We start from the raw sequence: 26959 nt of genomic DNA on the forward strand, positions 1-26959 counted from the left end.
AGTGGTCCTGCTGTATGTTATGGCGTATATGTTTAATAAGGCATTTATATAATGCTCTGTGTGTGTTTATGTATATATGTGCTGTAGGTAGAGACATCCTATATCCATCCAGCTGAAGCACTGTGCATTTATCTTATGTGGAAGCTCACTTCTGGCAGCTTGGCCCCAGGCTGAGATTAGGGGAGCTAGTGGCAGGGGGCTCAGAAGGGTTTATTCCCTTTTTCCCCCTCTCTGGCTGCCTGGTGGGCTGGGCTCGCTGCTCCTGGCCCCGGGGCCACACGGCCACAGCTCCGGGCAGGACCCCATTAACCAAACCCCCCGATCTGCACCACAGCTCCTCTGGCTCCTGGCTGCCCTCGCTGGGGGCAGCTGCCCCTGCCAGGCCCAGACTTGTGAGGAATTAAAGCAATTTTTTCTGCCCTTGAGCCGAATCCGTGCCAGCCACTCTGAGGGAGCTTGCCACGGCTGCTTTTCAATCATCTCTAATATTTTAATCTGTGCGTAATAGTTCATGCTACTCCAAAATCAACCTTATTTCCCACCCGTTCTCACAGCATTCACATCTACTCCATGCTGAATTAATGTTCTGTTTACCTTCTAGTCCAGATTGTTAACAGCATGACCCTGGTCCATGAAGTTCAGTGGCTTTTATTAGGTTTAAATCGGTCCTTTAATAGGGCTGCTCGTTCCTATTAAAGCCTGGCAGATTGACTTATTTTTTTCCTTATATCCAAAGAAGAAAAATCAGAAACTCCCATTACCTCCAGCACAGTTGCATTTCAAGTCAATACAGGTTGCTTTTCTTTCTGGGATTTCCACTAGGTTTTTCTGTCATAACCCTTGGCTCAAGCAACAGTTCTTTTTTTGTTCTTTTTTTTTTTTTTTTTTCTTTTTCTCCTTTTTTTTTTTTTTTTCTGGAAAGGGTAAACAAACTGCTTTTCCCCTCTCCAAGTCTTTTATACAGATCATAATTTCGTACAAACCTTCTAAATGTGAATGTCAAAGGACCTGGATTGTTCCCGTTTACTGGAATGAAGCTGCTAATCTCTTCCTGCATCTGATTTATATGTAAATGGAAAGGAGGTGGCTTGTAGGGAGGCCAAATAGGAATCCCTTCTGTTATAGGAAGCCACAGCTATGAGTCATTCTAAATGAAAAGCTGAGTAAAAACATCAACATCCCTAAAGTATTTTTTGGAAAAAAAACATCCATGCAAGAGAAAATTAACCTGCTGATTCTAAGCCCATATTATGGAAGGGTTTCCTTATTTTTTTAAATTTTCTTTTTTTTTTTTTTTTCTTTCTGGATTTTCATTCCCTTTGCTTGAGGTAATAACAGTGCTTTACTACAGAAAGTGGTTTAAAATTGTACCCAGAGCCAACTCTTTGAAGCTTAATGGCAGAGCAGAGATGAGTGAAGCTTTCATGTACTGCACTCAGGATCACTGACATGAGCAAACACTGCAGAACGAAGGTGATAAGCAGAACATGAGCATTACAGAGCTGCTGTGAAGTTTATAGCTTTATTAAGATGCTAACTCTTACACAAAAAAGCCCAACTGCAATTCCCAGTGCCTTTTAAATATTTATGCTTCTGAGCTCTCTCCATAGGTAATTCTATTTACAGTCTCAAGCTACTCTTCTCCTGGGTTCCTCACCCCTATTTATCATTATATTTTCCTTTTCCTGTTTTTTTTTAAATCTTTTTTCTACTTTTTGATGTGGCTACTGAGAGGGCCTAGCCACTGTGGTGTTCCCCTGCAAGGACAGCAGCAACTGTGGTTTTACCATTCTAAGTCCCTCTGTTTTGTAGTTGATTGTTCCATATCTCCTCCCACAAGTTTCTGTTTACTGGGTTTATTTTACTTGAGTTTCTCTTTGTCTCATTGGCCTGGAACCTTTTCCAACACAAGGGGTTTGGTGACAGCATTTCATCTGTAGTAAAGTATAGCCATTACACATTTTTTGTTCTTTTAGCAGAGTGTGGCCTGACCTTGAGCAATGCAGACTGCAGAGAAGACTGGAAATTCAGCTTAAAACCAAAACTGAAAAATGGCAGGGGAATTCTAATCTACAAGGAAATAAGCAGCAGGCTCCATGAAGCTGTGTGGCTCCTGGCAGCAATCTGCACCACCAGCAACTCCTTCCCCACATAAGAGACAGAACATGAAGTAACACCACCAAACCTCTGCCTGGGATTTTAGTGCTCGTGTAGATATTTTGTACCCATCTTTGAAATTTCCTTCTGCCATTTTTTTTTCTTTAGTTGCCTCTTATCATATTTGACATCATATAAAATTGTCAACTTTTGTTTAATGCAATATGCAACCAGGAAAAATCTTATCATCTTTATAATGAATAAGAAGTGGCTCCTATAAATGTGTAGATTGAAGTTTTCCAGTTCCCTGCAGGGGACTTTGCATGTTATGCAGGAGGAGTGGAACATCTTTCCAGTCATTCAGTCAATGTCACCTGAGTTCCATAAATTTGTGTAAGTAATCATCACTTGGAAGCAGTATCAAAACCAAACAAAACCCCAAATACATAATCCTTATTTTTTTTCCCAGGTTAATTATATGTCATTCATCTATCATTTATTTGGTTTATAATATCTTAACTAACAGATAACCTGAAGCAGTATCCCTCTGGCTGAGGAAAATAAGGGGTCAAATAAAAAATTGCAAATCTAACAAAAGTTTCTTATGTGTTACTGACACTGTAATTTAAATTTGTTCTACGTACACTTACTGTTTAAACATCCTTCCTAATTTGATTATCAGAGAGACAAAATGTGGTCATTTACCTGCCTTTGTGTGCAGTATAGGTTTGTTTTGGCAACATTTCACAGAAGGTATATATTTAAAAACATTAGTAACTGTTGTCCAGTATATTAATGAACAAAGACTAGATAAATCTAGCAGGTTTTATCTACTTTCCTTTTGAATCACAGTTGTAAGAGGAGGCAAATTCAGGACTTTGGCCAAAATTTACTTTAATCTGAAGTGGCCAGCAAGCAAACCCTGAAGGTGAGGAATCCAGCCCCATGGTAACAATTAACATGCCCTTACAAAACCCAGAGGTATGGTTTGAAATTCTTGTACCCTAGCTGGAAACCTTCCTCTTGGCACTTCTTGAACAGCAGTATTGTTAATCTGATCTCGGTCTGTTTTTCAGAAGGCCAGTTTAGATGCAATCTTGCAAAATATTTGGGACTTCTACTACTTTAAATTGTTCAAAGAAGCCATGGAATGAAGTTCAGGTCCTTGGAGTAGCTGTTGGCTTATGATGATGTCAGTAGAATTGCTTCAGGAGTCAAATAAAGTTTGTGGCAGTTGGCAATTTTGATGTAGTTCTGACTTCTTGGTTAGTATGCTGCTCATGCCTGCTAATAATGGAAATATATTTTTATCTTTTTTTTTTTTCCTGTGAGATTAAAGGTTGCTTTAAGGTCTCAAGTAACAACAGTTTGTTAAATGTTCTGTTTGTTAAATGTTCTTATCTGGATATTTGGATTATGTTTAAACTGTTCCTAAATCCTTTCTTTGGTCATCATTTCTGCTTTGGTTTGGTACTCTCAGTAAGTGATCTGAAATGACACTTTGTCACTCGTTCTGTGGCTGAGCAGTAGCTCTGCCCCAAACACAAGGAAGGTGTACCTGGTCACTTGTGCATCTTCTGCCCCAGATTTGCAGAGCGAGCACTCAGTGTCATTGGCCAGATCACCCACACAGAAATGTTGTGTGAGAATGAAGAAATCTTGCCTGTCTTCAGATTGTCCCATCTGTATTCCTGCAGTGGCAATTGCTCTCACAGGACAGACATTTTTAGTTAGATCTACCGTCTGTAGAATGTAGAATCAATGCAGTCGTGTGTAAGACAGAACGTCTACTAAATGCAGCTTTTTCTCATGCTCTATGATAGGTTATCTGGATCCAAATCCAACTGAAATGGCTGATCATTTGTCCTACTTGAAGGCCTGTAACTTCAGAGGTGGAAAGACAATATGCACTAATTACTTTAGAAAACAGAGGAAGGACACGAAGATGATCCGGGGGCTGGAGCACCTCCCCTATGAAGAGCTGGAGTTGTTCAGCCTGGATAAGCAAAGGCTTCAGGGAGACCCACGTGGCTTTCCAGTACCTGAAAGGGGCTTATAAGAAGGAGGGTGAGAGAGTTTTTATATGGGCAGGCAGTGACAGGACAAGGAACAGTGGTTTAAAACTAAAAAAGGGCAGGTTTAGGTTAGAGGTAAGGAGGAAATTCTTTACTCAGAGGGTGGTGAGACAGAAACAGGTTAACCAGAGAAGTTTTGGATGCCCCATCCCTGGAAATGTTCAAGGCCAGTTTGGATGGGATCCTGAGCTATCTGATCTAGTAAATGGCATCCCTGCTAATGGCAGGTAGTTTGGAACCCAATTATCTTTAATGCCCTTCCCATCCCAAACCATTCTATAATACCATGATTCTTACTTCTGCCTATTCTTTTCAATTTCAGGAAATCCATATTTCAGTTAGTATCCCCAAGAAAAAAGTGAAAAAGGATATTAAAAAATCAATTTTTATTGTTGTCAAAAATCGTCAGTATTTCCACTAATTTTCAATTTCCACTAACATTTCAAGTCTCATAAAGGTGAATTTCTTTCTTCCCTTCTATTGTTTAAGTCAAGAGAGTTTGCTAATTCTCAGCTTTCCAACACAGCTCCAAACATTTCTGCTTTTTCCTCTCTATCTGCAGTAAATGTGGTAGTTTAAACATCTCTTCATGAGATGCTGGTAAAAATTCTGTTGAGCCTGGTAAGATTGATAGAAAATGAGTGTGTAGGTAAAATCTGTTTTAAGACAAAAAGAGCTAGGAGCCTCCTCCTGGAGAGAAGTCTTCCTGCACTTGCACAGTCAGCCCAGACACATCAATGAGGCCTTTCCAAGTTCTCTGGCTGGATTCCTCCTGGTGCCCCAGGCTGGGTGACACAGTTTGCAAAGACTCCTCTCTGTTGCTCTCACATTTTCAGTTGCATGCACTTCAGCCTGACCACAAATGCAGCAGATCTATTCTATCAGGAGTAAAGCAATGGTCCAGAAAATGCCACACGGATGCAGCTGTAACAACATCAGTGGTGGTGTCCCAGGGGGGAAGGACAAGTTTTGCAGCAGGAGGTGAGTCATATGCTTTTTGCTTCAAAGTACTTGTTTGAGAATATTGCCCACAGATTCTGCTGCTGAATTTACTTCCTTCCTACTTCACAGTAAAATGTAATAGTAAGATATTCCCTAAACTCTTTGGGATTTTAATTAAGGGGTTTGCCTTATTAAAGTAGAAAGAATAAGATGTTACAACTGTTTGTTCCAGTAAGATATTACTTTCCAGAGGGGAGGCTCTCTGTTTAGTCCATAGCTTTAAAATCTCTCTTTGGTTAGAGAGATGCTGTGTGTAAGTGCTGGATTTTAACTTACTTTCCTTAGCATCAGTGACTAGCAAAACCATTTAGAAAGGAGACTTCAGAGACTCCACTGCAAAAATGTCAATAGCAGCTCACTCTTCCAGTGGCTCTGCAGAGCCCATGTAGAACACACAGCTGCTGCATATCTCCAGCTACTTCCCTCTGTGTACCACAGCAGATTTATGTGTTTTCTCTTGATCAACTTCTTGGAAAGGTCCTTTCAGGTATTTTTGCCATCAATGAATATAAATTTTAAAGGAATCAGGAGGAATAGTATCAGACAAATTATTTGGAGCAGAGAAGGGAGAAATTTCTCAGCCGAAGAATGGCTGGTAGCTGCCAGATTTCACAACAAGCTTTCAGAAGTAGTAAACCTTTATCAGAAAGAGGTATATAATCATGCATATTAACTGCTGAAAAAATAGATAATATGATTTCATTATACAGCAGTGTAAATCAGAAGTTTTTCTGGAGGAGTCAGTGTCCCAGATTCAATAGCAGAATGCTAGTGATGAACATTACTATGAAGCAGACTAAAGTAAAACACATAAACTCCGTGGAGAGTCTTAATGTACTGAGTGCTGGTCACACCTTACATCTTAATATTTTGACTTATTGCCATTTATAGCATTGATTGCTGTAAAACTACCATTTTCTCACAAAAGAAATTTAAAAACCTATTGTATATGACTCTTTGCTCTCTACCAGCTCATCCAAAATGTCTGCCAAATGAGGAGGCGGAAATGTTGCATTTCATTTTAAGTTGAATAAGCGAATTTTAAAAAGTTAAGATAATAGAGGAGAATTTTCTGAATGTAGATCAGGTATATCAGTGTTATTTAGTCCAGTAATGAGTAAGGGCAGAATTAACTGCATTTCATAACTTGTGTGTGTATCTGTGTGTATGTGTATCCATGAACACAGATCTTCTGTTGCAATTTTGAGAAGTACGTGGAATTCCTTCCTGCTTTAAAATTAATGGTGTTTGTGGCACATTTCTTTTCAAAGTACAGTATTACTCAAGGGTAATGTTTTGCTTTTGTTAAATGTGTGTGCACCTGCTTGCAACACGATCCCTGCCATTAGTAGTGTCTGGAGGCTCCATCTGTAGGAGCAGTGTGCCTGGACACCACTCTTCACTTTAATCACTTGTTTATAAACACTCCAACGGCAGCAGAGGGGGATTTGGTTATTTCTTTTCTCTTAAAGAGCTCAGAATTACTGGTTTCTCACTTTGTTTTAGTTATACAAAAAATAGTTATAGAAGTTCCCAAGCAGTATTATCAGAGATAGAAACATCTATCTGAAAGCACAGGGGGTTACATGCCTTGCTCAGAGAATCACCGAATCATACACACATGGAATTGTGGAATAAAAGAATAATAGAACGGCTTGGGTTGAAAGGGACCTTACAGATCATCTAGCTCCCCTCTGCCATGGGCAGGGCACCTTCCACTGGATGAGGCTGCTCAGAGCCCCATCTAGCCTGGCCTTGAACATTGCAGGGATGGGTCATCCACAACTTCTCTGGGCAAACTGTTCCAGTGTCTCACCACCCTCTCAATAATAATTTATTCTCAATATCTAATCTAGACCTCCCCTCTTTCAGCTTTAAGCCATTCTCCCCTGTCCTATCTCTGCATGCCCTTGCAGAAAGTCCCTCTCTAGCTCTCTTGCAGGATCTATTTAGGGACTGACAGTCCACTCTGAGGTCTCACTGAAGCCTTCTCTGCTCAAGGATGAACAACTCCAACTCTCTCAGCCCGTCTTCATAGGAGAGGAGTTCCTATCCTAGAGACATTTGATCATCTTTGTGTCCCTCCCCTGAGCTTGTTCCAACAGGTCCATGTCCTTGTGTTGAGGGCCCCAGAGCTGGAGGCAGTATTGCAGGTGAAATATCTCTAGCACCAGACCAGGTCTAAGACACGTTTTTTGCATTTAAAGCTTGCAGAAAGTTGCCTGCATTATTTTGGTTTCCTTGCACTCTTAATAATTCTGAAATGCTTCTCCTGAGACTGTCCCTTGCTGGCTGGTTGGCTGAGAGTGGTTCTGGCACAGGAGAGATGCAGTTGAGATAAGCAGAGGGAGGGTTTGGAGAAAGCCTTCCCAAGACAACTGAGCTCTGGCAGCAGGCTGCCTCTCCAAGCTGCTTTCCCAGGCATTTTCCAGGGTGCTATAGGGGCAACTAGGGACTGAAGGCACATTCAGGTTTTGCTTTAACTCCTTTTATCAGCATGGGCAAAAATAATACACTGGTTTAGTGACAGCAGTAAGTAAAGGAAGATACTGCTCCAACTGAAGCTCTCATTTCTTTGGGGTGCACTATAAATCATGAATAATCCTTAGGACTGAATTCCATGTGGATGAATAAAAAGCCTTCCTTTCCTATCCAAGCTTCATAGCAGTCTGGGGCTTCAAGACCATTAGTCACAAAATAAGTTGGAAGTAAATGGAAGGTTTTGTGCTTCATTTTCTTGCCAAAACCACAAGAAGCCTATCTAGTTTTATTATTGAACTGGAAAATAAAAGAAAAATTAGAAGGCTTTATCTTAGTTTTTGTAACAAAAATCACTCAATCATTTGAGCCAGTTCCACTGGTATGCTCTACAATGACTGGCATATGTCACTGTATGGAGCAAAAAGATGGAGCAGACCAAAGATTTTCCATTTTCTTTCTCAGTACTGAGGAAGCATGAAAAAAAATAGAGCCAGACTACAGATGGTGAAGAACCTTATGTGATGGTTTTGTGTGCATTTACATATAGCACACTGCATGTGTCAAGCACAACTAAGCAGCCAAGGGAATGCTATTATATATCTCAAGTTGTCCATCTTTAAACATGCATTTCTGAAAAAATACACCACAAGGAGAGGCAGAACATACAGCAGATGCTCTTGAATACTGTATTATATTTTTCATCAAGTCACCGAAATTGTTGGTTATAGACAATTGTGTTCACTAAGGAAATTCTTCTAATCTGGCAAATATAATTTGCTATTTTACCCTCACTTTACTTCAACACTTCTTTCTTCTTAAACAGGAAACAGGAACTCAAGTGGCTACACCCCAGTGTTTTCAGCATACCCTGGTGACTGTACAGTTCCACCTGAGCTGGGGGCACTGATGTGGCCATGCTGCCATGCACAGCTGACAGATACCACCCTCTATTGCCCCACACTGTTTAGCACCAGTTTCTACAATCCTCTTTACTAAAAAGTCTTAAAGGTCTTTTCCAATCCAAATCATTCTTTGATTCTGTGACTATGAATTGCTGTTGGAATTCTGTTATTGCTACTTAAGGGAAAAGGAAAGGGAATAACCTAAGACTGTGTCAGGGAATATTTTAGCAGCTTATAAAGGATGAACTATCTGACAAATAGTTTACAGGCTGCCTAAACTGTCCTAGATTACTGTTCCTCAGTTTTAATCAGTTTGAAGTGTTTACACAATGCAGAATCAGATCGAGCCATTAGGCTTGGATCCCAGTCTGGAACATTTTGAGAAGAAGATACTGGTGGACTTTTAAAGTCCTGTCTCTCTAACAGCCTTTAACAACAAGATAAATATTCTGTTCTACATTTTTTACATTTAGATAATATCTGGTGTTAGAAAGAGCCAATTTTAAAGAACCACTTGGTTTTCACACATGACACTTCATCAGTCATATCCATCACTCTCACAGCTTGCCTTCTAAAGGCTCTTGTCTTAACATATGTATCTCCCATGGGTCTCTCACATACCCAAATAGACCACTCACAAATGGAAGAGGAAGGCACATCCAAGAACAAGCAATTCTAAAGGTCAGTGCTTTTCCATGCCTTGATTCAGAAAATTGTAATTTAGAAATTTTTCAGATTCTGCAGCCTCCCATTTGAACTTTCTAAAGGAAACTTCAAGGAAATAAGATTTGGCACTAACAGTAACATCAAGACTGGTGGGCTGACATGTGGACTTCCCACCCACCTCCTCATCAGCCTTCTCAGATATCATGGGACCCGTGGCAAGGGGGTTAGTAAAAGAGCTGCTTGGGGGCTGAGCAGGGCTGCTAACAATTCTTCATATAGAAGAACATGAGAGTTTATGATTCCTTATTCTCAAGAGAGATCATTTACATCTTGGGAAGATCTGGAACAGTGAACCAGAAATGATATTTTGTGAAAAGTAATTTTCCTATATCGTGATGCCCTCAGATGGCTGGCAACTGAGAATTTCCCCTGTGACTGTCACCACAAGGCCAACGACAAGCCACTTTAGGATTTTGGTCAAGGGAATGAGGAGGACCCTGTCTTTTACCAGGTCATCTTGGCTTTATTTTCAGGCCACACTGCTACAGCAGCTCACAGATATTCTTCCTGCTGTGCTCTGAGACCAACAGTAGCTGTATGGAATGAATATGGTTAGTCCATAGTCCAGTTTCTCTGACAACCACAAGACAACAAGACTTGTCTGACTCTCATTAACAACGTGTTACACTTTGCAGCCTTTCTGAAAAAGGCACAATGTTCTTACACTTTCAGTGATCTTTCACTGTGAGTGAATATCATCAGGGACTTGGAGAGGGTAACTACTTTCATCCACATATTTACATTAACATGAAACAATCTTGTCTATAAACTTAAAAGCCCCTAGATTGAAAATGAAGAATATGGTACAGTGAAGTTTGCCAAGCGCCCTTTCAGTTGCTTTCTTCTTTGTTTTGGTTGAGGGTTATTTTTGTGGGCACAGATACATTGGATAATGCTCTCTGAATTCTGTACTTCCCTTGAGGCTTTTGCTCCGTGAGCAGGTGTGATGGTTTGGGATCTGAACTGAGCTAAAAAAACGCATTTTTTTCTCTTCTCATGTCATCACTAATGGAGAGAGACTCATTTAGAGTGTTAGACCTGGAATCTCAAAACTTGCAGTTTTGGTCGGCCTTGGTACTTCCATTCTTGTGGGACTGTTGTGTTTATAAGTCTACAAACATTCCAACCTCAGGCTCTTCCTGCTGCTGCACAGTGTCTGCTCCCAGTCTTCCCAGTTACTGAGTGCTAAGGGTTTACTGTCACAGACATTTCTAAAAAACTTGATGAAGGACATGAATGCAGCAGCTTTGCCACTGGCAGAAGTGGGGCAAACAGATGCTGGGCTCCCCTTGTGCAGTGCTAGTGGGAGCTAGGCAGCTCCAGGGGGGTGGGGAAGGAGCCATTCCCAGGGGACACAGGAGGGACAGAGACACCTGAGCCCCTCCTGCAGATTATTGGAGATGAATATCAGGGCAAGTGACATGATGGAAGTCTGAAGACTTGATTCTCCTGGCAGAAGCAGGATATTGGCATCAGCTGAGGGTGCAGAACAGGACATTGCAGCCCCAGGAGTGGCAGATGCCCAGTCCTTAAGCGAGGAGGAAGCTTCTCCTTGTGCTGCTGCATCTGCTGCAGATTGATGGAGGACCTGTCGTGCTTTAGTGAGGGACGTCAAGGAAAGTGTGCAGAGTCTGGTTATAAAAGCTCACTGAAAGGGCTGGGGATTTAGCCTGGTATGAAGCTGAGCAGTTGAATTGTTTATGACTAAAATGGGACTGATATGCAGCTGCAAGTTTTCCATGCAAGGCCAAATAATGTCCACCTTAGAAATCCTGGAGCTGCAGTGTGCTGCAGGCTTTACAGACTGTGAGATATGGAAATTAATGACAAACATGATTTGCCATTCTTTTGGGATGGAGAGACACTCTTGTGTCAAAATTTTCACTTGCAAATATTTTAAAATGTCTCACACCACAGAAGAACTAAATCTGATTTTCCCAGGCATATAATGACTTATACTAATTAAAGAACACTGCTCATATCTGGGCCCAATAAAAGTAAGTGAACAAAGCAAATAGACATGAAAATAAAAAAAGAGATCTGATATGGCATGGTGTAAAGTTTAATCCAAATAAGGCTATGAGTGGGCTCTTCATAGTGCTTCATTGACAATAAAAAATGTATTTAAGGCAGTAAATGTACAACAGCTGGCAAACATTATGTGCCAAGTCTTATTTTAGATTAATAAGAGAAAACTGAGGCTTATTAAACTGCTGCAGTGATTCCCAGAATAGCCAGCTGGATTTTTAGAACTTCTTTCTGCTGCTACTAAATTAGTACATTAGTACTTTAGGGAACCTGTGGCCTTGAAAATGAAAGAATACACAAAAATTGTTGGATTGATGGAAACAAAGCAAAAATAAACCTGAGAAAGGCAAACAGCCCATCCCAGCCTCAGTTCACTTAAAATGACTGAGAAGCAGGCAGGAAGGCAATTCATTATTTAGCTCATCAACCTTGCACAGACAGGAGAGTGTGACAGCCAGTTTAATAGCCTCTGAATTGTTTTAATAAAATTTCTGTTTTTAAATGCTATTTACAATCTGCTTGCAATGGCATGCCTTTTAGAAAAGTTAATTATAGATTTTTAAAGCCATGTAAATATTATAATACATATTTTTAGTTTTAAGTTTTTAAAGAACAACCAGATGAAAACAAACCCTGCAGAGAAAACAGAAAAATTCTTATTCCTCAGGACTTTACTATTTTCTTTTTGTTCGTTTGTCTTTTTCGCTAACAGAAATATTAAAATCATTCAAGTTACAACTGTACCCTCAGTCACTACCAGTTGAATGGAAAAGATTTTTTAAAAAATTAATTTAAATTTTTGCTGAGATGAGCAGTGTAGCTCAGCCTGCAAAATGACTGAAGAGGTGGACCACGGGGTCACAGAATCACAGAATATTCTGAGTTGAGAGACACCCACAAGGATCATTGAGTCCGACTCTTGACCTTGCTCAGGACAGTCCCAAGAGTCACACCACGAGGCTGACGATAACATAATGATAATGCCAAATGTGTCAAGCAGTGGAGAAGTCCCTGTAAGATTTGTAATCAGGTTTGGTTGTCTACAACCTCACTGAAGTCTAAATGAAGGTGCTGCATATAGGTGTGAAGAAGTTCCTGATTTGTCCATGCAGCAATTGTCCGGCAGCTAAGGGAAGCTCATCAGGTGAGATCTCCAGTGTGCTGGATGTGCAGGTTCAGAGCAGTCAGGCTGTGTGGTCACACAAGGTGGTTTGCCTTGCCATGATGTAGAGAGGCGGTGGCCGAGGAGCCCCCTGGTCCCCTTGGTAGCTGGTGCTACCAGGACACTTGCCTGTTCCATGCCTGGATTCTGGTCTGAGGTCTGACCTTCCTCTTGAGGGGTTTCTTGCCCTTGCCTGCAGGTTTTTGTACGGGTTCGTCCCTCTAAACTTTATGGCTGTGCTCTGCAATTGTGATTTAATTTTGCGATGAGTGAGCAGCAATGCTGGGGAATTTTCCTGGAGCAACATTGACCTTGAAATTCTCCATCTTTAACCTGTCAGAGCTGGATTTTACCCACCTCCTTTTGGCATGAATACTGCTTGCAATTCAAAGGGGTTTTAGATAGCAATGTACGATTATAAATCTGGGTATGTTTTGGTTTTCTTTCCGATCTGAATGCACAGATATGCACACAATAGTGAATTGGGGCATATCCCTAAGATGTTTTAAAAAGTGCTTGTAGCATGAAAACACATAGTATGTGTTTTTAGATATAAATACAAACATATGACATGAACATGATTTTATTTTTTTTGTTATTTATTTATTTATTTTCAGCTTTACAAAGCAATAAACTCCTAACTGTAGAAACATGGGCAGGAAATATAAAAATAAGATTCAATCTGAAGAGTGGGCTGATACATCAGATGAAAAAATAATTCAAAACATATATATTCAAGAAGAAAAAGAAAAGATAATTGAAAAGCAGTAATATAGAAGAGACCTAAGGGTAGCATTAGACAGGAAATTACAAAGCTATTTCAAATGCAATGTAATCATTATTTACATGAAATAATAATAACAACAATAATAATCTTTTATCTATCTGACTGAAGATCTCAAAATGATTCATGGGCTTCATACATTGAAATAATTTTTCCCATCACTGTGAAACATTCATCTTCAAGATGCTTTTTCTTATATTTCATATTTTTGCTCCCCTTAAAATGCATATGATCATTTGTAATTATATTTTGCTGCTTGGCTTTCTGCTGCAGGAGGCTTTTGGTTTTGCTGCTTGGGTTTTTGCTGGGGGTCATGGCAGGACTGCCAGTGCTGTTGGAGGGGTGAGAGCAGTGACTGAATTGTGTTGAAGCAGTGTTTGTGTGTTCAGAGGAGTTGCTAGTGGGAATCACCCTTCCAGGGACCTCCCAATTTCCTTTTAAAGCTGCCTTAGTTTTGCAGAAAGCATTCAGCTGGAGCTTTCCGTAGAAGCTCAGTGTCCTGTTCCTGTGCACAGCTGTTCAGGGAGCCCTGAGAGAGAGGAGGTTTTCATTGGTAGAGATTTTCAAGCAAACACTGGGCTGGTTTGGAGAGAAATGGCTTGTGCCAGGGTTAAACACCATGGGTTTACACTCAACAAACAGACAAGCTTTGAGCAATTTCATTGCACCTGGGTGATTCATGAATAGAACTCATTAATTAAAAGCTTAACAAAGGACCCATTATTATGTATTTTTTTAAAAAACAAAAGCACTCCAATTTGTCATTTTTGGGGGTGGTCAACTCTTGCTGGGTGTGCTTATTCTTATTTCAATAATCATAGAGCCCCATTTGTCTATGTGGATATCAAAATCAACCATTCAGAAAACAGCACCAGGGTGAGAGGAATAGTTACTACAGCTATTCTCTGCTACTACCTGGGATTTCAGTTAAGGTATAAGAACACTTTTAAATGCCTTCATTTTCTACAGATATTAATTTTATCCATAATATTCAAATAACATCCTGTTATCCTTCTCATCAGCACTCTATGATTTTATCAACTGGCCTGATTTAGTTTAAATGCATGAAAATGTATTGTAGAATGCACACAGAAATAGAACCTGCTTACTTTCTCATATGATTTTTTCCAGGATTCTTTATAAGCAGAGATACTTGCTAAGAACAAGACAGAAAATAGGACTCTTGAGGAAACACCCAATGTTCAAAGACAACAGCTGCATGCACACCACTGCAACATAGAGTAGAAGCTGTCAAATGGTTTATACTGAGGGAAATTATTGTTCTGTGTATCTGGAAAAAATGTAAGGAGAAAGAATTTCAAATACATTTCTGAGTAACTCATCATTCCTCTGCTGGTATGTACCTCTGTGTGTACCTACGTACTACTTTCCATTTATGTAACAGGGATTTTCCAGAGGGAGGTATTCACCACTGAAGCATTTGGATCCTGCAGCTGCAAGCTTTGGGTTTAGAAGCTGGAGAGAGTCCAGATGCTTCCAGCTTTTGTCAATTCCTGCTCTCTGAATTGCTTTGGATGCCTACTGCAGCTCCTACAGTTCACACATTGCCATTCTTGCAGTTTATCAAAAGGATGTAATCTTGACACTATTCTGCTGTTCTTGCTTTGGAAAGAGTTGGAAAAGTTCTGTCTTGCATGTTGAACTAATAATGCCTGTAAGGCTTTTTGTGGCCTTATATAGAAAAGGGTTTTCTGGAGTGCTTGAAATACACAAAATAGCTGTGAGGACAGTCTGAACTCTGAAATGGGTGGTCTTTTCTTCTGGAGGTATTCCAGTGACCTGTCTAGTGCCTTTCTAAACCCCTGTAAAATTGTAGCTGCAGTAGGAGTTTCATAGCTCAAGAAGGCATTTCCATGTTCATCCTCTCCATCACTGGTGACTGTAGGACAATTATCAGATCTCCACCAATATTCTTTGTTCTCAGGCTGAATTGTGCTTGTCTGTTTAACTGTCTTTATTCCTGATAGAGGAGATATTCCCTATGGCTAGGAACATATTGGTAGCATTTCTTTGCTTGTTTTGCAGTTCTCCTATACCTTTTTGAGACTGGGAAATCAGAAGTGTCTACACCATTCAAGAAGTGGGCAGTGTAAGGTTTTAGACCAGGGACACACAGAACACAATGACCACCTGAGTACCTGTGCTCTGTGCAAGGGGGGACACCTTGTGCTGCTCATGGAGCAATCTGGCAGGTCCAGAGAGGTGTTTAACCCACCTTCTTCTCCCAGTGCCCTTATATGTCAGGGTCACTGCTGCAGATCCTGCTCCATGTTAAGCTCCACACTATAATCTAAAAAAGAAAGAAGCATCCCTCGTATAAGGAAAGAAGCATCATGAGGGAAAACACTGGGTCTTTGAGAAAATTATTTGAAACCTGAGTTTGTGTGGTCAGATAATTTCTAAATTTTCTAAACCACCCACAAAACCACTTACTGCTAACTTCCCTGTGGAAAAAGAAGTACTAGAACAAAATGAATTAAGAAAGTGAACTCGACAGTGTCATATTTTATGTCTTTATGTTTTCATCTCTGCAATTTTTGTTGGCCTCAAACTATTCATCAATAAATCACACATCTTGACCTTAGATTTCTTTTCCTGTAAGCTAATCTCTTTCAAGAAATACTGCACTTTGGGCCTGCCTACTTTTAAATTTTGTTGTTGTTGGTTTTTGTTGTTGTTGTTTCTTTGTTTTTAAATCTGTAGTGCAATTTACTATGTGGTTATACACTTTTAACATCACATGTGTCCATGTTAGGAGCTTACCTTTCCCCCCATATGGAGAAAATAGAGGCCTGTGGTGAAGGCTTTTAGTTGTCTTTCCATATAAAAATCAAATGCAGTTAACCATGGCAGAGAATCCAAGATAGATGTTGATGTTAGCATGCTTAAATGATTTTCTATCATCCAAGGCTACTATGTCCTTCCTGCTACAGTTGCCCATGAAAACTGGATCTAGCTTATATGTGTTACTGTCATTCCTGCAATGTAGATATATTTATTATATGTTTTATTGTTTCAACTTTTATGGCTAGCAGCAATTCAGATAAAATGATTCATTTAAACATCTGATTCTATGATAAAATGTTGGATCCTACCAAAGATTGTGTCCCTCGAGGCTATAAGGTTTCCCAAGGCTGCAAAACAGAGGTGCTGTCTTTTCTCCAGTTCCCTTATGACTTTGGATGTACTCATCAGAATTCCCAACCCTTTGTTTTGCTCATTTTCCTACAGAGCAAAAAACTAAAGATGATATATTTAACAGGGGCCATAAGTGGCACTTTGATGGTAGAAAAGATTTTGCCTTTTTAGCAGTCCAGCAGGCCTTGCCTCTTCTCTTATCAAAACTGTAAATAGAAGCAAAATAATGTCAGTGTTAATAATACCTATCTTGATTAAACTCAGCTTGAAATTACATGGTTTCCTATTAATGTTATATAAACACCCGAGTTAATGAAGTACCAGCTAGCAGTGCAAAGAGAAACACTTGGAAGTCTGGAGCAGTTTCAGGAAAGTTCTAACATGGACCCTAGATGTGGAAGCTGAGAAGCAGCTTCCTAAACTCTGCCTAAACTCTGGATGCCCAAACACCACTGAATGCTGATTATTTTACTCCAAGGTTCCCAGAGGCTTTTTGTGCAAATGCAAAACATCTTGGCATCTGTCTCAGGACTGGGTAATTAGTAATTATGTATAGAGAAATACCTAATGGTCTCCCTATGCTGAGTACTCCCAGGGGGCCATCTTTACTGCTAATCCATGTGTTATGTGAGATGGGAGAAGGCAGGAGTGCATTTTACCTTTCTTCTTTAAACTGTGTTACTACTCAGAGGGTTGGGGGTGAGGAAGAGCTAAGAATGTGCTACACAGTGTACGAGATGCCATAAGGACCAGAAATGAGGTTTTCCCTATTTCCTGCACTCTAGATGAGTCATCTTGACGACAGCTCATTTCCCTCTTTCCTCCTTTCTTTTCCCATGCTCGTCTCTGCTCCTGCCTGCTGCACTACAACTCTCCTTCTCACATAATTCTTTATTACTGCTCTTTCATTATCAGCTCTCTATCATCAGGTCACTGCTTCTACCCTGCCTTCAGATCCCAAGCATTTGAACAAGGGGATCTTAACATGCACACAGCTTTCATATCCAGACCTATGAGAGTAGTTCCTTTTTGCTACAGTTGCACAGAGCACATTGAGAGGGTGAAGAGCCAATGGAGAAATTACAGAGTAAGTCCCAATAAAACTCTATTGTCCATGGGAAATGGAATTTGTCAGGGGTTTGTAACATAATGTACTAGTGATTTTCTAAGGGACTTCAAAAAGTACATCCTACCTCTTACCTTTCTACTAAATTCAAGTCACTCCTTCCTACTAAGCAGAAGAATTTCTCAATACAAATACCTTAAAAAATTCTCTGACATAGAGAGAACATGTATTTTCCCTTGACCTTATCCTGGACAAAAGCCACAGCTGGGGTTTTAAAGCCTGCATGTGGAAAAAAGGGATCAAATTCCCTCTTGACTTAAAAGTGCACAGAAACTGCATCTGCTTAAGCTATTGGCAAAACTGGCCTCTCATATCTTCCTCAAAAACATTTCAAAATGATAACACTTTTTAATATAATTCTCAGTATGGTTAGTGAAAATGACTACTTGAATCATGTTGATTTAGGAAGTGTTTGTCACATAGCACTGGCTGGTATGAGTTTTTCTGTGATGGTGTGTAGCAACCTACCTGAAGCACTTTAGCACAAAACGTGCTCCAGATTCTCCCTATTGCTCACTTCTGAATTTCAATCCACTGAATCATCTCACATGGTATCAGAATGCATTTTTTTGCAATCTTCAAGACTTTTCTTGCTGCTTTAACAGCATATATGCCCCAGTAGAGTTCAGCTATATGGAATTCAGGAATAGGTGGTAGGACAAGATGACCCACCAGAGATTCGTGCTGAGATTAGAAAAACTGAGATCATGCAAAGAATTTCTGTACAAAACTGTAAATACAATAATAATTCAGCTGAAAATGCTGAAGTTTAAAAGAAGTAGTTAAAAGGACATCTTCAAAGCCTATATGTATTTTTTAGCTAGTAACACTTTTTAAAAATCAGCAGAAAATAGCTGATTTTGAGAGAGGGTAAGGTGAGCAGGGAGTATATTGCTGTTCACTCGGGCAGTGTGTTTGGTGAATAGGTTTTGTTCTTTGCATGCCTCACTCAGCTGCTTTCCTTGTCTGGCGTAAGTTAGCAGAAGTGGAGCTGCGTGCTTTGCTTCCTTTCCAAACATCTGCCCTCGAGGATGTTTTTGTTTGTGCCTGCCCCAGAAACGCGGGAGCACGGAGCTTCCAGCTCTGTCCCCTCCCGAATCCAAGCTGTTGTGGAACAGCCGTCTCCTCCCTGCCCTCCCTCCCCTCCTGCTCTCAGTGTCGGGGGCCCTGACAGCCCCAGTGGCCCTGACAGCCCCATGCCCCTGATAGCCCCCCTGGCCCTGATAGCCTCAGTGGCCCTGATAGCCCCGCTGGCCCTGGCCAGGAGCATCCCAGGGCTGTGTTTTCCTGCCCCCTCTGTGCAGCCCCGGCGAGGCAGCAGGATCTCGCTCTGACTCAGGAGCAGGCTGCAGGGCAGAGCCTGTCCCTGCAGGGATAAAGGTGCTGGCCTGGCACATGTCAGCACAGCAGAGGTGTGCTGGCACTTGCATGAGATGCTTCTGGCTCCTTGCGAGGGCTTGCACCAGCATGGCCTGTGAAGCAAGACGTCCCAACCCTGCAGGAGAGAAAATTCATCCCCCTGGGGCACTGGCACAGCCTGGCCCAGTGTGCCAGCCCTGTGCTGCTACCAGGGAGTCAACAGACATTTTGCAATATCTGCTCTCAGTCCCAAACGGGGCAACACGTCTCAGATAATGCAATTCAAGAGCACTCAGCAAGCTGTGCCCTTGTCTGGCCAAGTCTTTCCCTAAACAAGCTGTCTTTATGAAAATATTTGGGTGAACTTCTGCTACGGCGTTGGGCTTCCTTGGTGTCAGCTTTCTTTAAATGTAAGAATGTTATAAAGAGAGCATTGAAGAGCAGTGCTGGGCAGAGCTCTGGTGGCCAAGGGGTGAGAGGTTTGTACCGGAGATGGGGAGGGAAACGCGGTGGTGCTGCAGCTCTGTCTGTCCCCTCACAACTGCCGGTACTTTGCTGTGTTTCCTTTCTGTTTGTTTTTCTGCTTCCCCTCTAAACTTTTTGCATCATCCTGGCAGCTTTCCCGAGCTGAGGCTCAGGCACAGGCACTAAACGCTGTTGCCATGGGAAAGGGCTGTTTGTTACCTGTTGCACCAGGCTCCGCAGCTGGGGAGGACAGGTCCCGGTTAAGTCAACACACTGCTGGAAAAGTGCATGAACTTTTGTGATACACACGGGGGGGGGGAATAAAAGAAGGCGGATTTTGGCTGCTTTGAATGCACTTGAACTGGGCAGTGCCCATACCACAGCTCTGACTAACCCATTTGGCACAGCCAGGATCCCCAGGGCTGGGTTCTCCTTGGAGGTAAAGCACAGCACTCCTGAAGTACTTTGGAGGTACTGGAGAGGGTGGCTCCAAATGGCAAAGGGCAAGCACCTGAGCAAAGCCTTTGTTCACCCTGTGGTTTCCAGGGTGTTGAGGAAAGCCCAGCTGAAGCCTGGCAGCACTCCCTGCCTCAGCCACTGCGGCTGAATGGGGAGCTCGGGAGGAGAGAGATGTTGGGTGCAAAAGCTCTGATCATGCTGAAATTCTACCATGGAAATGGACTTTGTGCAAGTAATAAGAACAGGAAATACTTCTTGTTTTCTCTCAGAAGGGGAACATTAAGTAATGACTTTATCTTAATTTTTCAGGCTTTGCCCTAGGGACCAAAATTAAATGGCTGGAAGCCAGCGGAGACTTGAGAACTGAAGCATTAACACTCCGATAAATAAAAAAGAATTAATTTAATTAGTTTTCCAGCTGAAAAATAATGAAGCTCTACATGCCAAAAAGCTGTAATGGAGTAATGGAAAGGCCTGTGCTTATACAATGGAGCCTGATTGCAATCTCAGGACTCCATTTGTATTCGTTTGTAGCATGAAACAAAGGAAGGTGTTTGGATTCTCTCTCTTTATATAAAGCCTCTGCTCCAGCACTCTGGGCTGGTCTTCAACCAGGCTTCCCACAGTTCTACTGCCAAATCTACAAAATTTTCCTGGCTGACATTCAGGAAAGTACTGCTCGGGCTCTAGGATGGAAAGTTAAAAGACTTTGCCTGGTTACTCTGAAACATATACAAACAGTACTTGACGTATGGCATTGATTCATCCTGCACAGGCTGTCCCTGCTATATCCCAGGGGGATACAGCATTGTAAAGTTCCCTGAAAGCATCTCACTCACTAGTGTTAGAATCTAGTCATCTTTAACACTTGTAGGGACGCTTTCCCTTGGAGGATTAGCAGCATGTAGCTGGACTGTAGCACTCATTGGATCCAGGGTGGGATTAACCTGAGATAAACAGCCCAGATGCATTTATAAAAAGCAGAGCTATGGTCAAAAATACCATTAATTACTGTGACTAAGGCTGTTCTGACTGTTGGAGGAGTGATAGACACTTCAGTGCTCAGAGCTCCTATTTCCTGTTGCAGAGGACTAGTAGAGTTTGAGTCATAAGCTCATATTTATTTACTATATTGCTATCCAATTAGTAACAGATTTAATTTAAAAAATCTCTGTTCAGGGTAGCAAATAGTAAAGGAATAGGAAATGTCTCCCTGCCATGAACAGTCTAACAGATATGCACCTTGTTTATAAAATCACTTTGTCTCTGTGAAGACAATGCTCAGCTGGGCAAATGCATCTCTACCTTTGCCCAGAGATCACCTCTTAGGGAGCAGGACTTGGAGGCTGATTCTGTGGCTGCCCTGCTGTGCTAGTGTCCAGTGGAGAGGTGCACAGCAGGAGCAGGGGCAGCATGCCTACAGCTGCCTGCTTCTGGAGGATTTGTCCTGGAAGGGCGACTGTTCCAGCCCCCATGATGCAGCCGCCTCCACAGAGGAAGCAATGCACACTGTGCTCTTTGCAGCACTCCTCCCAGCCAGGACGGCCTTGGTTCCTGCCATATGCCTCTGCATTTCTATTTGCTTCTCCATAAATGGCCTGGATATATAAAGACAAGAATTTACCCTTTGCTCATCACTGCTTCAATCTATCTTCTGCCCACAAAGAGCAGGACTGCTGTTTTTCACACTCAAAAAACACTTGTGTAGTCTGCAGTCAAAATGACACTGAGGAGAAGAGCTCAATGAAAAATCAGACATTGTTCTTAACCAGAACCCCATGAGAAAGCACTATGCAAGGTATTGTCCATACTTAGAGTTAGAAAAATGTAAATTAAACAACAAAAAGCATCAGACTGGCTTGAAACTGAAGCGCTGCTGGTTTTATATTTTTACATCTGGCATTTTCAGGCTTTAGGTCAAGTTGTCCAACCTCTCTGGTCTTAAACCTTCTCTTAAAAGTGAATTCAGTGTCTTAAGGACAAACTACATAGTTCTGGAAGCTAGGACTTCCCAGATATTAAAAAAAAAGTAAAAAAAAAAAGGCAACATTGGAGCACTGATGTCAGGAGCCATCACCCATTTTCAGTTTGTTAGGAGTCGGTTTGAATTGACTTTCCCAGCTGCAAGTTATGATGGAGAACAAATATGACTTTTATACTGTCAGTCCCACGGCAAAGGAATAGAATCCTTTCGATATGAAGCTGCCATGTGCAGAAATCACACAGGAAGATATAATTGCCACTTACTACAACAACCGAAAAGCAGTCAATAAGGAAGAAACCCTATGAAAGTTAGGAAAATAGAAAAAATATTTATTATAGAATCATGGAATGCTTTGAGTTGGAAGGGACTTTAAGCACCATCTAGTTCCAACCCCCCTGCCATGGGCAGGGATGACACTCACTAGGCAAGGTTGCTCAAAGCCTGGTCTTGAACTCTTCCAGGGATGGGAATCGACAACTTCTCTTGGAAACCTGTTCCAGTGCCTAATCACCCCCATGGTAAAGAATTTTTTCCTAACGTGGAATCTAAACCTCCCCTCCACCAGTTTGAAGCCATTGCCCTTGTCCAATCACTACATGCCCTTGTAAAAAGTTCCTCTCCATCTCTCCTGAAGGCCCTCTTTATGTACTGGAAAGTGCTCTCTATGGAGCCTTCTCTTCCTCAGGCTAAACAGTCCCAACTCTCTTGCCATCTTTTCATAGGAGAGGTGTTCCAGCCCTCTGATCATCTTTGTGGCCTCCCCTGGACTTGCTCTGACAGGTTCACATCCTTTTTAAACTGGGGTCCCCAGAGCTGGATACAGCACTCCAGGTGGGGTCTCACCAGAGTGGAGCAGTGGGACAGAATCCCAGAATCCTGAACCTGCTGGTCACACTGCTTCTGATGCAAACCAGGATATGGTTGGCATTCTGAACTGCTGCACATTGCTGAGTCATGCTGAGCTTCTTGTCCATCACACCCCAAGTCCTTCTCCTCAAGACTACTCTCAATTCCTTCTCTACTCAGCCTGTACTTATGTGTGGGGTTGCACCGACCTGGGTGCAGCACCTTACACTTGGCCTTGTTTGAACTTCTTGAGCTTCACATGGGACCATCTCTCAAGCTGATCCGGGTCTCCCTGCACGACATTCCTTCCCTCCAGCGGGTCGGTGGCACCACACAGCTTGGTGTCATCAGCAAATTTACTGAACATGCCCTCAATCTCACTGTCCATGGCACCAACTAGGTATTAAACAGGACCATATTACCAATCCAAGAGAAATGAGCACAAAGCAAATAAACAACTGTATTCATAGAGTCAAAAAAGGATGAGACATTTGTTTATAGCTTTACTTGGTTGCATTTAAGTTGGGCATTTTATTTATTTGTGCAATATTGTTTATGAGGGATGGCTGGTACCCAAAATTTTGAACAAGCACCTTTCTGTTTAAAATTATAAAATATGAAAATAAAAGACTGAGCAGATTTTTAAGGAATAATGAGTATTTAGGGACAGAAGAAAGGCCCAGAAAACCTTAACACAGGCTGAAGTGTTTTGTCTCATTGTTTTGCAACTGGTCTTACAGCTTGTCTTTGAAGCATATACTGAAAGGGATACAATCTTGATTACAGATGTGAACAGATAATCCATCACTTGATGTGATGACTTCTTTAAATAATTATGTGTCCTGATTTTAAAAGACTTTTTTTCAAAAGCTACATTTTTCTTTTGACTTGTCTGACCTTCTTCTGTTGGCTCTTGTTGTGTTTGGCCTCTTAGTACCAGGAATGTCTTTCAGTAAGATATTTATGCCCATGTGTGGCAAAAACATGCTGTTTTTTCAAGGCTAGTGTTTTTCTCAGGGGAAAAAAATAGAAAATAAGTAATTTTATGTTGGATTGAACCAGACTCTTGTGAGGAGCTTTCTGTGTCATGTGTATGTATAATCATCTTCCTGCCACTTTCAGCTCTAGAAAATCTAAACTGTAAACCAACACAGAAGATGTGTATGGTTATTACTTAATCAGTGACTGTATCATTCAGAACCTGTGTCTTCACAGATTGAAAACAGATTAAATGCCTTCTGCAAGATACAGAGACCAGTTCACCAAACTGCCTGGTTGTCAGATGTCATAGAATCACAGAATATGCTGAGTTGGAGTGGACCCAGAAGAATCATCAAAGTTGAACTCCTGGCTCTGCACAGAACAACCCCAAGAGTCACACCATGTGCCCAAAAGCATTGTCCAACACTTTTCGAGCTCTGTCAGGCTGGTACTATGACCACTTCCCTGGGGACCTTGTTCCAGAACTCAGCCACCCTCTGTGTGAAAACCTTTTCTGGATATCCAATTTAAACCTCTCCTGATTCAGTTTCTTGCCTTTTCCTTGAGTCCTGTCACTGGTCATGAGAGTGAAGAGGTTGGTACCCGCCCCTCCACTCCCCCTTGTGAAAGTGTTGAAGAGCATAATGGGGCTTTCTCCCAGTCTCTTCTTCTCTAGGCTGAACAAACAAACAAACAAAAAAAATGGTTGTGTTTAAGTAGACAGGTTTTTTATACTGTTGCTGTGATTCAACCAATGTTCTCAAATCCAATGTTGCATGGAGCCTTGTTATTTTGTATGTAGGTGTTTAAAATCCAGTGTCAAGTGCTCCTGCAGATCTAAAAACATGTTAAAAATCAACTGAAATGAGTGGAACAATTTTTGAATAGTATTTCTTTGTACAAGCAATTGCAATGACGATGTCATGTAGCCTTGAATAGAAACAGTCCATGCCACAGCACAGAGAAGCACCATCAAGCTTTGAGCCAGACTTGCTATTTAGTGCTGTAAGTTGCAGCAGTAGAAGTAAAAATCTTATGGATGGCTTAAGTCTAAATATCATAAAAGAGATTAAGAAACTGGTGTTTTGATTGTAGGCCGTTGCCATTGCACTTACATAAATGGTATCAGATTCAAGACAAGTGTAACACCGATCTGGACATCAGAGACAAAATGAGGAACAATTATCTGTGAAATAATTGTGATAATCTGGTAAGATATGTAAATCAAATGGTTAGTTTTGCTTTTTAATTGTCATCTTTGTGACTAGAGCAGTGATTTCCATAGATTAATGATATGTTTCAGTACCCTCACCTCCCAGCTTCAAGTTCTTGGATTACATCAGAAAGCCAGGTTGGTAGGAAATGATGTAAAAAGTTCCCAAAGTCAAACTAAATAAATGACAGCAATGGCAGTGGTGGGTTTTGCTGCAACATCTCTGTTCTAGCTGTGCCCAGCTAGGTCTATGGCAAGGCTACCCCAATATTACTTGTGCAAAACAAATAATGTATCAGAAAAGTGGAGTATTCAGATTAGGTTCTGGAGTCTTATTGCCCTGTGAAACCACTATTAAACCACCTCCAAGACCTATGCCAAGGCACTGTAATTCAAAATTGTTTTTCTGGAGTGCAGCAGCCTTCCATCTGGTACCTTCCATCAAAAGGTTCAGCCAAACACTGCTTTCTCAATAAATTGATGGCAGCTACATAGGCTTTTTCTTTTCCAACAGAATATTACAGATTACAGATCCCACTGCACATACACATGAATGACAAGTTTTTAGAATGGGGTGTGAAGTCTAACCATTTACTGTTTTCAGAGAGGATGTTAAAAAGTCAAGACAATAAACAGCATAAAAATAATCACAGAACTCATTTACAAAAGGAAAAAACTTGAACTGCTAAAAAACAGGAAGTTCTTGAAAATGCTTGTATTTGTAACTACTATTCAAATTTAACAATAGACTGTGAGAATGTGCCCAGTATAATAGCTGTTAGGAGTGTCAGATACAGAAAGGAAAATCTGCTGCGAATGGGAGGTCTATCCCAGCAATTTTCAGCATGTCAGAGAATTCATTTCAGTGTTCAGTTTTGCTCAGCATTTGGTCACCATTGCTTAACACCTACAAGGATAACCTCCTACTTTCCAATCTGAAAAACTGTGAACATAGTTACATGTAACCGAAAGGCTAAACAAGTCTGGTGTGTTCATGTCTGTAACCAAAATGTGTTTACTGGCTCACCAGACCTCACTCTTGTGGTCTTGCTGTCATCATTTGTAATCTGCTTTTGCTCTGTGTGATTTAGCTGTGAACGCTTTTGGCATGATACTTTCATTTATCATGTTTTCACAGCACTTACAAAATCTTTGGTTTCTTAATGTTTTATCGCTAGAGAAAGAGGAAAAAGAAATATTGCATGAAGTGCCAAAATCAAGCATTGCTTAAAATTGATATGAGTTGGTATTTGTAAATGTGAATGTTCTAATTTTGTGTTCCTGGACTCACAGGTTCTGTGTCTCATTCTGCTGTTGCATCCTGCGTTACCATGGGTTCCTTGGACCTGAACTCATTCTCATTCTGACAAGATCAGGAGATCATCTTCCCTGAGACCCTTGTACAATGGGGAGAGGTGAAGAGTATGCTTGAGTTCTTAAGTCTGTCCAAAAAGTCTCAGAGCTATAATCTGAGAAAATGGCTTCCATTGTCCTCTACCACAATTATATAGTTTGTGAGAATTATGTCGTCCAGATTTCTGCTACCAATGCATAAATGTAGTCACAGTGAGGTCAGAAATTGTGATTGTAATATTTGGAACTTTGACATTGCTGCACAAACTAGAAATTTTAAAAATTTTCAATAAAAGAATGTTTTAGTGCAAAGCTGCTTGGTATATTTCTTTGAAAAAGTATTATGTATTATTGACTATGTATAAAAATTTATTTACAAAATTAAAAGTCTTAAAAATACACAAATACTATTTTGAAAGAGGATATTATGCTAATTTTATTGAAAATTATTTCATGTAAAATATATATATAATATATATTATATATAAATATATGTAATATATATAATATATATTTTTATACATTATATATAAATATATAAAACATATATAAAAAGATATATATTATCTATATAAATATATATATTTTTTTAAACTTCAGCTTTTAGAAGTTAAATTACCTGTTGAAAAAAAGGTTCGTTTGAGACTTTCAGCTTCTTATATCTAGAAGCTTATGATTTATATTACAGAGAGGGAAGACATTAGTTAGAAAATTATGTCAGAGCCACTCTGATAAACTCCTGTTACTGAATTTTAGT

The 26959-nt window shown here is 40.8% G+C and overlaps 2 long non-coding RNA genes across 2 annotated transcripts; one reads left to right on the forward strand and one right to left on the reverse strand.

The window, feature by feature from the left end:
- The first annotated feature begins 4900 nt into the window (after nt 1–4900).
- On the forward strand, nt 4901–26506 carry LOC106863120 (uncharacterized). Its single transcript, XR_015804183.1, has 3 exons — nt 4901–5153; nt 24732–24846; nt 26143–26506. It is a non-coding gene; the product is annotated as an uncharacterized LOC106863120 (long non-coding RNA).
- Nucleotides 13028–18290, reverse strand: LOC148223666 (uncharacterized). The gene is made up of 4 exons (XR_015804182.1): nt 16374–18290; nt 16042–16256; nt 15494–15568; nt 13028–13786 (listed from the first exon to the last, which is right to left on the reverse strand). It is a non-coding gene; the product is annotated as an uncharacterized LOC148223666 (long non-coding RNA).
- Nucleotides 26507–26959: the final 453 nt, after the last annotated feature.

The sequence above is a fragment of the Sturnus vulgaris genome, chromosome 5, assembly GCF_052056855.1.
Source record: "Sturnus vulgaris isolate bStuVul1 chromosome 5, bStuVul1.hap1, whole genome shotgun sequence".
NCBI lineage: Eukaryota > Metazoa > Chordata > Aves > Passeriformes > Sturnidae > Sturnus > Sturnus vulgaris.